Source organism: Sorex araneus, chromosome 3 (genome assembly GCF_027595985.1).
Source record: "Sorex araneus isolate mSorAra2 chromosome 3, mSorAra2.pri, whole genome shotgun sequence".
NCBI lineage: Eukaryota > Metazoa > Chordata > Mammalia > Eulipotyphla > Soricidae > Sorex > Sorex araneus.
Window position 1 is genome coordinate 80,724,622 of NC_073304.1, and position 17,001 is coordinate 80,741,622.

The window sequence follows — 17,001 nt, forward strand, 5'->3', positions numbered from 1 at the left end:
GGGCTTAGGGGGAAGGGTGAGTCACCTTTCAAGTGCAGGTTTTAACAAGACAAATGAAGAGTATAGGCTATCAATGCATGGAGGGAGTGGTTGTGCAAAGAATCTGACTGCTACAAAATTCAAATGGAAATGAAATAGTACCTATAAGTGATTCTTGAACTCTGTAATGGACATCATTCATGGTAACCTACCTTTATATCTTGTGGTATTTGTCTTAGGTAATGCTTGGTAAGTGTAAGAGATTACAGTTTTCATGAAAGTTTTGGCATTCTAACCTCTAGACACTAATTCCTAATCAGTTGGCAAGAGAGCCCTACATCCAATTGTTTGTCCCTTTTTTTTAAAAAATATGGACCACTTCACAAATTTGCATGTCATCCTTGCACAGGGGCCATACTAATCTTCTCTGTATCATTACAATTTTAGTATATGTGCTGTGAACACTATTTGTCCCAACTTTAACTAACTCTGACTTTCCCAAATGACTGTCTTTGGTTGGGCCACATTGCCCAGAATGCCTAGTTCTTTGCTCTGATCCAGATTTGACCACCAGCTTGTCTGCTTCAAAACATTTATAAGTTTTCCATCTTTCTTTCCCCTCATTTTACAGAATTGTTAACAGTTGTTATTTCCTTCATCTCCAAATAGTTCCTGCTGAAGCTTTCTTTGAAGTTGCCTCCAGAATTTCGTTATCCACCGAATTTTTATTTCATTAAGTTCACAGTATTGTTCTTTTCAAAAGCAGTTAAGATATTTTTGTTTGTTTGCTTGTTTTTATTTTGGAGCCACTCCCAGCAGTGCTCAGGGCTTAACTCCTGGGTCTGTGCTCAGGGATCACTCGTGGCAGGCCTTGGGGAACAATCTGTGGTGCCAGGTATTGAAGTTGGAATAAAATTGAATTGATGAATGGGCTTTCAAAAGGAAAAGTCTTTCAAAAGGAAACTTACTAATAGAAACAAGATTTCTTCCTTGCAGGATTTTTTTGTATTTTTTTTTTTGGTTTTTTGTTTTGTTTTTGCTTTTTGGGTCACACCTTGCGATGCACAGGGATTACTCCTGGCTTTGCACTCAGAAATTACTCCTGGCAGTGCTTGAAGGATCATATGGGATGCTCAGGATCAAACCCAGGTCACTATATCACTATCATCCCGTTGCTCATCGATTTGCTCGAGTGGCACCACTAGCGTATCCATTGTGAGACTTGTTGTTACTGTTTTTGGCATATCGAATATGCCACGGGTAGCTATAATTCCTTCTGTATGGAAGTTGGTGCCGTAAAATTAGATAAAAACAATCTTACAGATTGGTGTGAAACTGCAGCTGTGACATATCAACAAATAGATGTAAGGTAAAGAGCAAGATGCAGTATGAGCGTTGCCAGGGAGTCAGGGAGTCAGGGAAGGTTTTCCTGAAGATATGAGGTTTGTGCAGAGATCTGAAGAAGACAGATTCTTGTTTCTAAGTAAAGATTGCGCTATGTGCAAAGGCCCTCTTTCTACTCATATTCTAAACAACCTCTTATTGCTGTATCAGCTGGTACCTCAGTTATCATAGAAGTCCCCAGAGTTCTCTTCAATCTAGAGAGGTGCTGTTTCTCAATGGAAATACCAGCACTTCATGTCTACAAAGTAGTTAATATGCCAGGGCTTCAAAAGAAACTAGTAGGACTGAGCACTCATGCCTTCCAAAGTTGTCATCCAGACTAATAAAATTCTGTGAATCTCAGTCGAAGCATTTTGTATGTGATCTTCATTTTTTAAAAAATTTTATTTTATTGAATCACCGTGACAAAAGTTACAAAGCTTTCAGGTTTAAGTCTCAGTCATATAATGATCAAACCCCCATCCCTTCACCAGTTCACCTGTTTCCCCACCAAGAACCCCAATATCCCCCCTCCAACCTCCACTCCCCACACCTGAATGGCCAATGAACTTCACTTTATTCTCTCTATATTTTGGATACATTCAATATTTCAACAGAGAACTGACTATTATTATTTGGTCTTTCCCCCCAACAACCAAACCTGCTGAAAAGGCATCATTTGATAGTTTGTTTTCCGTTGCTGAGAATGAAGATTATAGGAGCTGGATTTCTGTTGTTTTACCTCAGTTTACAGTCTAGATACATTTCTATAAGTCTCTGGGTGCCAAAATGGGTTAGTAGACCTCCCAGATCATAGTCTTTAAGGAGAAGAGGGGCCGTGTCGTGCACAGCTGCTCCGGATCTCCGAGGGCATGCTGGTAACACTCCCAGTTTATGGTCTTCATTTAACACCATCTTCCACCCATCTCTGACATCCTGAAGCATTTCCCTGGGCCAGAGTGAACAACCAAACTTACTGAAACTTTCAAAGAGGAAAAAGTTATACATGCCTATAATTCTTTTTCTCAAATATTTCTTCGTTGTTTTGCCCAGAGTTAAAAACCCAAGTCAATCATGCATCTTCCCCTGAGACCTGCAAATGGCAGTAATTTCTTTCTTTTCCAGCCCACATTGTAGGATCTGGAACTGGTTTCTCCCTGGTTTCTCCCTGGTTTCTCCCTGGTTTCTCCCTGGTTTCTTTTGCATGGTTTCTCCCATGCAAAAGCACAAAAAGCACCATTTTACTGCCCTATTTGATATTTTAAAGCACATAACACCGTTTACTCATTCATTGGCTGATTTAGCATTTATTTCATTGTCTTCCACTATTCCATTACTTCTGTCATCCTCGGTGGCTTCTACATATAGATAGATAATCCCTCTAACCCTGTGGACTCTCAGGTGTCAAATTCTAAAATTTTCAACTACCTTTTAACCCACCCAATCTCAATCATCCATTCCATGCTTTTTAGAGCTGTGTTTCAAGTGAGAAGTTTTGTCCACTAGTAATCGTAAAAATCAATGAGTTTTGATTTTACTTGATAAGTTATGACTGGATTTTTTTTCTCTTAGGTAATATTGATTTAAGACTATCAGTTTATTACATGAAAGAAAGTAACGTTTGTTTCATGAAATTTTCTTTCAGCTACATATCATATATGTGTAGACATATTGAAAGTTATATTACTTATAAAGTTTAAAAAGCATGAGAAGAATTGATCAATATTGTCATCCCCAGTAACTGTATTACTTCCTGAATCTTAATTTTAAACCCACATTTGCTGAATTCAGACTTTTAATTTAATTTTACTAAATTTTTTTCAGTGCCAGGGATCTAACCCAGACAACAAAATTAAACCCCTACCTCTTTAAAATAAAGCCTACTTGTTCTATTATCTTTTTAAAAGTTTTAACCTCAATCAAACACAATTATGATCACAAATTCCAAGTAGGGCTTTAATGTTGCCCAATTCTGCTACATTTTTTCTAGTATCTAAATTTTTCCATTCTTCCTGCAGCCACCATATACTTAATGTTCTCTAAGCTTCTCGATTAATTTTCCAGTGTCAAGATTACAAATGGCTGGAAGATAGTACAGGGTTAAAACACTTGAATCAGGTTGACTCCAGTTTGATTTTTGACATCACATGATCCCCAGAGCACCTCCAGGAATGATCCTGCAGCACAGACTAGAGTAACCTCTGAGCACAGCCAGGTGGGGTCCACCATATTTCCAATGTCAAAGTGATTAGCTCTTTCTCACAGCACTTTCCATTTACACCATAGCAAACTCTGCCCTGCACCTATCTACAGTTAACCACACCACTTAAAGTTCCCAAATTCCCACCATCAGGCTAACACAGCGACTTGGATTCTAACGTCACTATTTTATTGTTCTGTGGATTCTGTTTTATCTTCAGTTTGGATTATCCCTATAAACATGAAAGTATGCTGCTATAATTTCCATTTTAAGAATGCTAATCACATTATCCCAATTTGAAACTGTTCTATTTCTGTTCTTCTTTCCAGACCCTACTATTTTTTTCCTACTTGCTCTTTAACAAGTAACTATTGCTTTTATCCTTATTTTTTAGGACTTACCCTTAAGTCTGTTGAATCTTATCATGTCTAAACTCAAATAATCCCTATTTTTCCAGACCTCCGTTAAACTCTTCTTAGAGCTGCATTTGCTCTGTCTGTACAAAAGAATGGTGATTCACTTATGCTATTTCTGGTTTTTGTCCTTTATTGCATACATTGTTTAATCATTTCTTTCTTTTAAGTTAATCTTGTGATTACATGGCACAGATCACTCTACTATATAGGCAGCAACATTGTGCAGTGGTAAAGAGATTCAAAATTGGTTCTGTCTCTTCTGAGTGAAGAGACAGATTTATTTTTATTTCTGTTCTATGGTTTTCTCTTCTATAAAGAGGGCATATAACTTCTTCACAGAAGACTACTGAGAATTAGAATTCATATAAAGGCCTATGACAGTCCTGAAACAAATTATTTGAATATATTATCCAACATCCCTGACAAATCTAGTGTCAAGTCATTATTGTAGCACTATAGCACTGTCATCCCATTGTTCATCAATTTGCTCAAGCGGGCACGAGTAATGTGTCCATTGTGAGACTTGTTGTTACTGTTTTTGGCATATTGGTAGCTTGCCAGGCTCTGCCATGAGGGTGGGATACTTTTGGTAGCTTGCGGGCTCTCTGAGAGGGACGGAGGAATCGAAGGACAGTACGGACAGTATGTAGTTTACACAAATCACACCAGGAAAGATGCTAGATCAGAAAACCATTCCCTAAAGTGAAGATAAGTACTAAAGTATACTAACTAATCTCATAAAACACACACATACACACACACACACACACACACGAAAGATTGGAGCTATAGTACAGGAGGTAGAGTGCTTGCCTTGCAAACAGCTGATCTAGGTTCCATCCTGGAACCACATATAGTCCACTAAGCCCATCAGGAGTGGTCCCTGAGCACAGAGCTGGGAATAAGCCTTAGCATCACCAGCTGTGGTTCCCAAAACGAAACAACAACAAAAACAGATCATTAGCTATTGGTCACTACTGAAATGTGTTCAGTGTATTATAATATATTAATAAGCCATTATCAATTATTTAATAATTAAAATATATTATTAAGAATTAAATACTTGATAGTTATTATTAGTTATTAATGAGCCATTATTAATAAGTCATTATTATTAGACTAGAATTGGACTGGGTAAGATGGGGGTAAAGTTGGGGCTGAATTGAAACAGTACTCAACAGAATAGTTAGGGAAGGGACTCAGGAAGGATAATATGTTGACCAAAAGGAGATAGCCATGTAGAGACACCAGCAAGTGAATATCAGGCATGCTATATAAGTATTCACGACAGAGTAGTTGGACTACCATGAAAGGGAGAGAAAGGAAGGAAGTAGGGGTCATAGGTTCTAAGTTCTAACATATATTGTTCAGATTTTCTTCTTTTATTTTTGAAACATGACAAATTCCTCTTTTATTTTGGTGGAAAGTGTTGGGACCACACCTGGAAGTGCTTCAGATTTATTGTTGTGTGCTATAGAGTTTCCTTTTGTGGTACTCAGGAGCTCAAATGCCATGCAGTAGATTTACAACGTGAGTCAACCACGTTCATGACAAGCTCCTGCCCCTTTGTACTATCTGTCCAGCCCAAGATCTTGGATCTTATCCTAAATTCACTGTCACTGTCACTGTCATCCTGTTGCTCATAGATTTGCTCAAGTGGGCACCAGTAACGTCTCCATTGTGAGACTTGTTGTTACTGTTTTTGGCATATTGAATATGCCACGGTAGCTTGCCAGACTCTGCTGTGAGGGCAAGATATTCTCTGTAGCTTGCCAGGCTCTCCGAGAGGAGCAGAGGAATTGAACCCGGGTTGGCCTATGGAAGCTAATATCAATGATCTAATATACATGCTCAGATTAACAAACCTTTAAAACATTCAAAAGAGGGTCAGGGACATAGGTTATGTGTGGAGCACATGCCTTGATGTTCAAGGCTTCAAGTTACTTTCTAAAGCATGGTTGCTGAAAATATAATTTTTCTTGAGACAATGTTATGCAAAAGAGGCCTATAACTTATTTATCTGTGTTAAATACAATATATAAGTGGAATCATGCAATGTTTATCCTGCATGTTAACTTATCTGACTTAACTTATTTATCTGTGTTGAATACAATATATAAGTGGAATCATGCAATGTTTATCCTGCATGTTGACTTATCTCACTTAGCATACTGTCCTTATGTTACATCCATATTGTAGACAGGACAGGATTTCCTGATTTTTCTAAAATGCTGAATAAGAGTATCTAGGCTGAGATGGTAGACTAGGGGAAACTTGTTTTTACCTCCTCTCATGATCACCACAATTCTACATGAAAGCTTGGATTAATCTACACAGAAACTGACCTAAAACTTTGGAGAACCAATTCTTTATATTAAGGAACAGAAAAAGAATGTCTAGACAGACTGGAGACAAAGAGATGGTCTTGCCAGGAAAGAAGTCTACCACAATGCAACAAGCTGCTAATAGGAAGAAGTAAAGCAAAGAACAGAACTTTACTCTGAGGAGTGGGGGATGGTTAAGCCAAACCCCTTACATTCCAGTCCTATGATCTTATAATTAGAATACTTAGAACACTGGAATGGGAGGCAAGAAACTATAGGGTATAAGGAAGGGTCTGAGTTATTGGTACACCATAGTGATCTCTCACAACCTTACTGGTGGATGTAAAATTTGATCTCAGTCTTCATAGTAACTGCCGTCTGTAGATGCCATCTTAGAGACTCCTTTCAATCTTGCTAGTGGATGCCCTAATGAATCTCAGTCCCCACAGTCCCTGGAGGAAAATTCTTTGGAGTGTAGTATTGGATCACTGTATGCAGGAATCTCAATCAGTAACAGTATTGTAAATCATGGTGCCCAAAATAATTTTTAATAAAGAAAATATAAAGCAATATGCCATGTTTATTATATATGTGTATGTAAAATCCTAAAAGTAGGAAGGAAAAGGCAAAGACTCACATCTAATAAAATCCTGTTAGACTACCATAGATTTCTCCACAGAAATTACACAAGCACAAAGGATGTGGATGGAATGTACAAAACGTGGAAGGGAAAATACTCCAATCAAGAATGCTCTAACTGGCAGAATCTCCTGCTCCCTCCCTCATCAGGCTGTCTTCACTGGGCCCCTCAGGGGTGGGGGAGGGCTGAGTCTCCCTCCTAGCCCCAAGTAGAACCCCGGCAGTCAAAAACCTCTAGAACCCAGCCACAGCCATGCTCAAGGCCACTCTCCACATGCTCGAACGAACCTCATACGTGAAGGAATCGGTAGAGGAACCCAGGTGTTCAGGACCCAGGGCTGAGATCTCCAAGTCTGCTCAGATAGAGACTGGGCCTCCTCCACCTAGATCCCCAGTTTTCCAGTAGCTTGGCAGTCACATCCACAAACTGCCCCTGGCACTATGTAATCTTATCAATGGCCAAGATCCAGAAAGTATAAAACAAAGCTCCAGGAAGAGAGCAACAGAGTATATCCTGGAGCAGTTGGCCACATTTGCCCACTGATATATCTAAAGCAGCATGCATGTGTTTGGTTTTAACACTTATATTCTCTTATACTGGCTTAAATGGCCCCAGAATGAAATCAACAACCTTCACACACTTCCCTCTTATTTGGGAGCGAAGATGCTCACTGGTTGGGTGGATATTTGAATACTATCTGTAATGAACTATTCTGAACTACTTTATGAAAATAAAATGTATAAAAATTGTAAAGAAAAGAATGCTCTAGCCTATAAGTTTGCTCTCTCAGATCTAAAGATAAAATTATGAGCTATTTCGGAAAAAAAAAAAGAGTTTAAATAATTCATCACCACCAGCCTTGCCCTTAAAAAAGAAATTGAAACATAAAAATCCCAAAACAGGGGCTGGAGTAATAACACAGAGGGTAGGGCGTTTGCCTTACACGTGGCCAACCCAGGTTTGATTCCCAGAATCCCATATGGTTCCCTGAGCACTTCCAGGGGTAATTCCTGAGTGTAGAGCCAGGAGTAACTCCTGTGCATCACCGGATGTGACTCAAAAAGCAAAAAAAAAAAAAAACAAAACTCCCAAAATATGGGAGATAATAATAATAATAATAATAATAACAAAATGTCTGATTGTTTTACTAATGTCTGATTATTCTTCTTTATTTCCTTTCTGCTTCATTTAGAAAATTTTACCTTTCAGATACAGTAATTTTATGTATATAAATAAAATTAATATTTGTTTTTCTTGAAATGGATCTTAGTTATCTGCTTTTATTTTATATATGCTTTTAGTATTGGCATATTTTCAATCTTTGAATACATTTATAATAGATGTTTGATTATTTTTGTCTAAGTCAACATTTGGCTCAAATCAAGGTTTTTTTTTTATATTGTTTCCTTCAAAGCAAACTATTGATTTTTGTTTGCTTTGAAGGACAGGTCATGTTATCCTATTTTTGCTGAATAGTTTAATATTGTATTTGTGTTATTTTATGTATTTTATTTAGACTTAGGATTCTATTTCAGTCCTTGGGGTGGGGGCTGAGGGATAAGAATAAGTTGCTAGGTGTAACCTGTATTTTTGTGGTGTTATTTTGGAGTAGTTTCTTTAAAAATGCAATCTTTTACTTGACATTCCATGCTATTAAAATTTTAATAATATTCTTTTGTTACCTTTACTTGGGCTATCTGAAAGTGATGTTGCTTTTCTCATTCTTAGCATTGGTTACGTTTGCACTTGCTTTCTTTTTTTTATTTGATGAGCCTCTCCTTTAGAGTTAAACACTTTATCTTAAGGAAATAAATTTCTTCTCATTAATATGAATAAAAACAGAAAATATCATCCTTGTAATTAGAGATCAGACTATTAGTTTCTCTGTGGGAGTAATAAGGGGAGGTTGTATGATTGGGGACATGAAGATGATAGTGCATTTTCTTATCTGGACACTGCTTATGACAATATTCATCTAGTGAAAGTGACTTAACAATGAGTCATTTCTTTCTCTATGTAAGATACATTACAATAGAAATAAACTTGAAAAAAAAGCCTGAATAATAATCCAATGTATGTTTTACTATATTGTCATTATCTTTCCATTCATTGACTGATCTTTGAATGACTCCACATCTTGGTTATTATAAATAATGTTGTAATGAGTATCCTTATTTTCATCTTTTTAGACAAATAGTTAGAAGAATGACTTCTATGTGATAATGCAGTGATTTCTCTTATGTGTTTGCGGATCTTCCGTACTGTTTTCCATAGTGATCACACAATTATTTACACCCTCTAACAGTATGAAGGGTATACTTTCTCTATGTGTTTCTTTGATGCTGAACATTTTTAAAGTATTTTTATATTTATCTTATTTTCATTTATTGAAAAGAAAAGAAAAGAAACAGCCATTACTTAGCACCCACCTAATAATCTACCTTCTTTAGGCAAATAAACAAAGCACCACCCAATTATGTTCCAGGTTGCTACTACTTCCCCACTTAGATTGTTCTAGCATTTCCTCCCAACCCCTAGGTAGCTTATCATCCAGTCCAGGAAGCATTGGTTTATGCACTATTTAGGAATATAATTTCACGTCTTTATTTATGCATGACTCATTGCACTCACCACTAAAGGCCTAGTGCCTGTTCTTCCCCACCATCTTTCTCCTTTCCCTCTAACAACTTCTATAGTTTTTGCCCAGTCTGAGACTCAATTTTTATTTTTGTCAATTGTCTTGTTTTAGTTAGTTATGTTCCATTTATAATAAAATAGGTAATGTTTTCTTTTATTGCTTATTTTAATTAAAATAGTCCCTTACAATTCTATTTTGTCATTAAAGATATATTTTATCCCTGTAAAGGTAGTATAGTATTCCATTAAGTTTGTTTACACAGTTGGGGCTGGATTGATAGCACAGCGGGGAGGGCATTTGCCTAGCACGTGACTGACCTGGGTTCAATTCCCAGCATCCCATATGGTCCCCTGAGCACCGCCAGGAGTGATTCCTGAGTGCAGAGCCAGGAGTAACCCCTGTGCATTGCCAGGTGTGACCCAAAAAGCAAAAAAAAAAAAAGTTTTTCTACAAGATTCCATTCTCCAGTCATCTATTGATGGACAGTTTAAGTTGATTACATTTTGGTGCTTTTGAACAATGCTGTATGAACACAAGGGGGTTATTACCTTTTCAACTTAATGTTTTAATTTTCTTCAGATAAATGTCTGGGAGTGGTATTGCTGAATCACGTAGTATTTTCTTTGTTAGGTTTTAAATAAATATCCATTCCATTTTCCCTGGTGTCTGCATCAGTTTACATTCCCAGTAGCAAATACTGTACATATATTTTTCCTCACATCTTCACCAACACTTATTTTCAAACCATACTCACAGGTATGGGCTGGGGCAATAGCGCAGAGGGTAGGGCATTTGCCTTAAACTCAGCCAACCTGGGTTTGATTCCTCCGCCCCTCTTGGAGAGCCCAGCAAGCTACCGAGAGTATCCCACCTGCATGGCAGAACCTGACAAGCTAACTGTGGTGCATCCCATATGACAAAAACAGTAACAACAAGTCTCACAATGGAGATGTTACTGGTGCCCGCTCGAGCAAATTGATGAGCAACAGGATGACAGTGACAGTGACTCACAGGTATGAATTATTATGGTTTTGATTTGCATTTTTATAATAATAAGTGATATTGAGCACAGCATTTTCATGTCTGAGACCTATGTGAGTCATCAATTTATCTCCAGAGAAGTGTTATTCAAGTCTTTGCCCATTAAGAAAATATTTAGTTTCATATATTGTTGCTGTTGATGAATTGTGTATTTTTTAAATATGTTCTATATACATCATTATCAGCTACATGACGTAAAATATCTCTTCCCAAGTCAGGTTGTTTTGTTTTTATGCTTCTTTCATGTGTGGAAAGCTTTTTTGTCTTATGAAGCCCCATTTATTTATTTCTGCTTTTCCTCCCTTTTCACTGGAGTTGGGTTTCCAAAGATACCACTAATATTATGATACTTTTTTTTTTCAGGGGTCACACCTGGCGATGCACAGGGGTTACTCCTGGCTCTTCACTCAGGAATTACCCCTGGCGCTGCTCAGGGGACTATGTGGATTCTGGGAATCGAACCCGGGTTGGTCGCGTGCAAGGCAAATGTACTACCCGCTGTGCTATTGCTCTAGCCCCTATGATACGTTTTAAATTGAAGTTATTTTTTCTTCTTTATCTCATTATCTTTACTTCCTTCTCCTTTTTTTGGAGGAGGGGGGAGGGCACGCATGCTCAGAGCTTACTTCTGGATCCATGCTCAGATGTTACACCTGGTAGTGCTCAAAGAATAATATGTGGTGCTGAAAGTTGAACCATGGTTGGCTGCAAGCAAGGCAAGTGCTGGCCTTCACAGTCCTTATTTTAAAAAAATTCTGTATTAGGGGGCCAGAGTGACAGTACAGTGGACAGTACACTCGCCTTGCATACAGCTGACGAGGGTTTGAGCCCTGGCACCACATATGGCCCTCTGAACGAGACAGGAGTGATCACTGAACACAGAGTACTATCAGTGGTGTCTAAGAAGCAAGCAATTTTGAAAAAATTATAGTTTAGGTAATATTTTTACAATAATGATTAAGTTTACAGTAGTCACAAAAATGTTTCTGCACACCACAGCCACTGAAGTGCCTTTGACCCTCCACCAGTCCTTTGTGTCACTCTAGTCTGCTTATTCCTTTCCCCACCCCAATTCCCTTTCCCTACTAGGTAGTAGACTCAGTTCTGTAGTGAAGTACCGAGAATTTGCTGCCACTGGGGACTGGACTGATAGCACAACGGGTAGGGTATTTGCCTTGCACACTGCCGACCCAGGTTTGATTCCTCCGTCCCTCTCGGAGAGCCCAGCAAGCTACCGAGAGTATCCCGCCTGCACAGCAGTGCTTGACAAGCTACCTGTGGCATATTCAATATGCCAAAAACAGTAATAACAAGTCTCACAATGAGGATATTACTGGTGCCCACTCAAACAAATCAATGAACATCAGGAGGGCTGTGTTGCAGTGCTGTCATTGGACAATTTCCATTCCTTTGCTTTATTTATATACACCCAGTATTTGTCATTCTTCTCTCACTTATTTTGCTTAACACAACACCCTTTAACTCTGCCCATGTTGTAGTAAATGCAAGATTTCATCTCTTACAGCAGAGTAGTAGTCGTCCATATTTATATTTATCCACTCATCTTATGTTGGACATATGGTTTGTTTCCAGATCTTAGCTATTGTAAGTAGTGGTTTAATAAAGGTAAGTGTACATATACCTTTTTGTTTAAAAAATGTCTATTTGGGGGCTGGAGTGATAGCACAGCAGATAGGGCATGCACGCGGCCGACCCGGGTTCAAATCTCAGCATCCCATATGGTCCCCTGAGCACTACCAGGGGTGATTCCTGAGTGCATGAGCCAGGAGTGACCCCTGTGCATCGCCTGGTGTGACCCAAAAAGCAAAAAAACAAATGTCTATTTAATGTTTTAAGGATAGATGTCAAGGAATTGAATTTCTGGGTCATATGGGAACTGTTTTCAGTTTTTGAGACTTCATACTGTTGTGCATAGAATTAAACCAAACAACATTCCTACTAACAGTCAATGAGGGTTCTTTTTTCTCTGCATTCACACTGGAACTGATTTTTCTATACTTTTTGATATATTCTTTCTCACTGGGGTGAGATGATATATATCATTGTTGTTTTGATTTGCATTTACCTAGCAAGAAATGATTATGAGAATTTATAATATACCTGTTGGTCATATTTATGTCATCTTTGAGGAAGTGTCTGTTATTCTTCTTTCCCCAAGTTTTGATGGGCTTTATTATTGTTGTTGTTGAGCTTTGTAAGTGTTTCACAGATCCATTTTCAGATATTTTCCCATTTTCAGATGTATGCTATGTGCATATTTTCTCCCATTTAGCAAGACATCTTTTTTTAGTCATATTTCCTTTTACACTAGAATATTTTTAGTTTGTTGTATTTATTAATTGTGAAAAACCCAAAAATATGAAAAGTAAAATTATTAAAGAAAGATTTCTGTTTGATATTATCAAGAATTTGGCCTATAATTTCCTTAGTGGATTTTATGGATTCTGAGTTAATGTCAAAATCCTTGCTCAGTTATTTTAACTTTGTGTTTTCTGACGCAGAGTCTCTTGCCTGCACACCTGACTGTCTTCCCCAGGGCCCCTCGGAGGGGATGGGCTCCAGCTTCCCTCCCCACCCCAAGCAGAGCTCCCGGTGGCCAAAGACCACCACAACCTAGCCACAGCCATGCTCAAGGCTCCTCTCCACTTGTTCGGACAAGCCTCATGCATGAAGGTACCAAGGTGTGTGTAATCCCATCAACGGCCAACATCCAGAGACTTAAAAGCAAGCTCCCAGAAGCAATATCTTATAACCACTTTTCACTCTGGGAGAAGCTAGCAAGCTACTGAGAGTTTCCTGCCCACATGGGACAGCCTTGCAAGCTTCCCATGGTGGTAACAAGCTGCATCTCATTACCCTGACCCTGAAAGAGTCTCCAGTGTAGCATTGTTGGGAGGCTGAGTGGAGAGAGGCTTCTAAAATCTCAGGGATAGGACGAATGGAGAGGCTATTGAGCCGGCTCGAGAAATGACAATCAACAGGATTTCGTGATTCGTGGTTCGTGATTTGTGTTTTCTGACAAGAGGGGTCTAGTTTTATTTTTTTTCTATTGTAAGTATATGTGTATACATGAATTAGAAGAGAAAGAAAAAAATTACATTTGTCCAAAAACATCACATACTTTACAATTAGTTTTAAAAAGGATTTAAAAAACATATACCAAATCTGAGGCTGGAGCAATAGCACAGTAGATTTGCCTTGCATGCAGCCAACCTGGGTTCGGTTCCTCCACCCCTCTTGGAGATCTTGGCAAGCTACCAATAAATAGTATCTCGCTTGCACGACAGAGCCTGGCAAGCTACCTGTGGTGTATTTGATATGTCAAAAACAGTAACAACAAAGTCTCACAGTGGAGACGTTACTGGTGCCCACTCGAGCAAATCAATGAGCAACAGGATGACAGTGACAGTGACAGTGACAGTGATACCAAATCCTATAAGTCATTATTATAAGAACAGAAGACACAAAGAAATTGGAAAACATTCTTGGTTGATTGATTTAGCAGCAGGTAGAGCCTTTGCCTTGCACGCGGCCATTCTGGGTTTGATTCCTTTGACCCTCTCGGAGAAACTGGCAAGCTACTGAGAGTATCTGGCCCGCACGGCAGAGCCTGGCAAGCTACCTGTGACATATTCAATATGCCAAAAACAGTAACAACAAATCTCATAATGGAGACGTTACTGGTGCCTGCTGGAGCAAATCTATGAGCAACCGGATGACAGTGATACAGTGACAGTGATTGAGTGTAAGAAATGTTGTCAAAATGACCATACTACCCAAAGTATTATGCAAAATCATATAATCCTAATTTCTATTTCTATTGCATTCTTCAAGGACTTTGAATTGATATTGATAAATTTGTATGGAACATAAATACTCCCCGAATAGACTAAGCAATACCAGAGAAAAGAAAAGGGAAGCTATTGCATTCCTGACCTTAAGCTGGATTGATAGCACAGAGGGTAGAGTGTTTGCCTTGCATATGGCTCACCCAGGTTCGATTCTTCCATCCCTCTCAGAGAAACTGACAAGCTACCGAGAGTATCCCGCTCACACAGCAGAGCCTGACAAACTACCATAGCGTATTCAATATGCCAAAAACAAAAACAAGTCTCACAATGGAGACGTTACTGGTGCCCATTCAAGCAAATCAATGAACAACTCGAGGACAGTGCTACAGTGCTATAGACCTTAAGCTATACTGTAAAGCTATCATAATAAAAACTGTATGTACTAGACTAAAAGAAGACTTTCATATTAACCTCATTGAATCCAAAGTCTAAAAGTACATATGGACAGTTGATGAATGACAAGGTAAGCACATCAAATTTAGATAGGAAAGTTTCTTAAATTTGTTCCTCATATTGTTTATATTGTTCCACACATGGTTAGTCTGGATATTTAGGTTCACACTGAAAACAGGTGTTCTCTTTGTGACATTTGAACTATGAATCTTCCTGATGATGATTTTCTGTGTTCCTGTAAGGCCACAGACATACACAGTATTATGCTAGTCCTTGACTTTATTACATTAAATTACCTGCTTCAGATACAACAATGAGTACAACTTACTAGCCTATTGTATTACCATCTTCAGAGTATGAAAAAAATCAACAGCTTTTCAAGTGTTAGAATTGAATGGTACAAGTGGAATCATTCAACATTATGGACTAGAGCAATAGCACAGCAGATAGGGCGTTTTCCTTGCACATAGACAACCAGGGTTTGATTCCTCTGTCCCTCCTGGAGAGCCCGGCAAGCTACTGAGAGTATCCCGTCTGCAAAGCAGCACCTGGCAAGCTACCTGTGGCGTATTCGATATGCCAAAAACAGTAACAACAAGTCTTACAATGGAGACGTTACTGGTGCCCGCTCGAGCAAATCGATGAACAACGGGATGACAGTGCGACAGTGAGATGTTTTGATTTGAGCAACAGTAAAAGTCTATAAAAAATAAAAATGAATATATAAATCAAAAACTGAGAACCTGTCCAAATTTCATACTAACTCACATTAATTCTTTCAGAATGGCTTAGAGAAATTTAAAAATTGTGCTCATTAATAAAACATTTTTTTCTAACATCCACTTGACATTTGTTTAAAAACTGAATATAGACCAATATCCTAGACCAGAAAAACAGGGACCAGGAGGTCTTGTCAATGGTTGGAAGCCTGTCACAGAATGTCTGGGAGGTGAAGAGCAGTTAGTATAGAGAAGGGACCAATATGACAATAATAACTGGGAATGATCATTTTAGACAAGAACTGAGCATTGAAAGTAGGTAAAGGGATATATACCTGGTAATTTTTCAGTATCTACATTGCCAACTATAAGCCCCAAAAAAGAAAAGAGAAAGAGAGTGAAAGTGAGAACAGGAGAGAAAGAGAGAGGGAGGGAGGGAGGGGGAGAGAGAGAGAGAGAGAGAGAGAGAGAGAGAGAGAGAGAGAGAGAGAGAGAGAAGAAAAGTGCTTGCCATAAAGGTGAGGAGGCGGATGCAGGAACGAAACTGGGGACATTGATAGTGGGAAATATACACTGGTGAAGAAACAGGTGTTGGAACATTATATGACTGAAACCCAATCATGAACAACTTTGTAACTGTGCATTTCATTGTGATTCAATATTTTTTTTTTAAAAAGAACACTAGATAGAAAAAAAAGTAAATATATGTATTATCATCAAGACAAGGAAATTTCAGAGTGAAAGACTACCAAGACCTATTTTAGGTAAAAATCATGACTTTCTAGGCATACTGAGACTTACTGCTTATTCCATTTATGAAGCATTAATTTAAGTTTGGCTTCCCCAACAGTGTTTGAAAACCCTTGGGTCTTTCGCTACCAGTGATACTTCATCCAGTAGTGGAGGTCTGATAGTTTCAGTGTGTGGGCCCAAGGATGCAGTACTGGTGGCTTCCAGAATCCCCACAGCCACACCCAGAGGTGCTTGGGGACAGTGTTAGAGACACAACTAGAGGAAGAGCAGGAATTCTGCACCTCTTCTGTTTGGTTTTCTTTTGGCTGGTTAATTACACAATCTACAATGTTTTGGAAAGTTGTTTTATTTAGGTACCTGTGATTTAAATTTGTGGTATAAATCTAGCCAAGATTTTTATGAGAACCTTGGTCATATGTTGGGGCTTTAAAAACATAAAGAAAACATAAAGAATTACTCAGTTATATTATCTCAACATGAAAAGTTAAACTAACTCCAGAAACCAAAATAATAAAATAAAAGATTTCAAAATTAAGTCTCAGATTTATTATAGTTGAATACATAATAAATACATTAGTAAATGTTAAATAGGTACAAAAGAAACATTTTTACATATAGAATAAAACTATCATGTTGTATTTAA

General features: G+C 38.3%; 1 pseudogene; it reads right to left on the reverse strand.

The window, feature by feature from the left end:
• Positions 1-343: 343 nt before the first annotated feature.
• On the reverse strand, positions 344-444 carry LOC129403829 (U6 spliceosomal RNA; annotated as a pseudogene).
• Between the last annotated feature and the right edge of the window lie 16,557 nt (positions 445-17,001).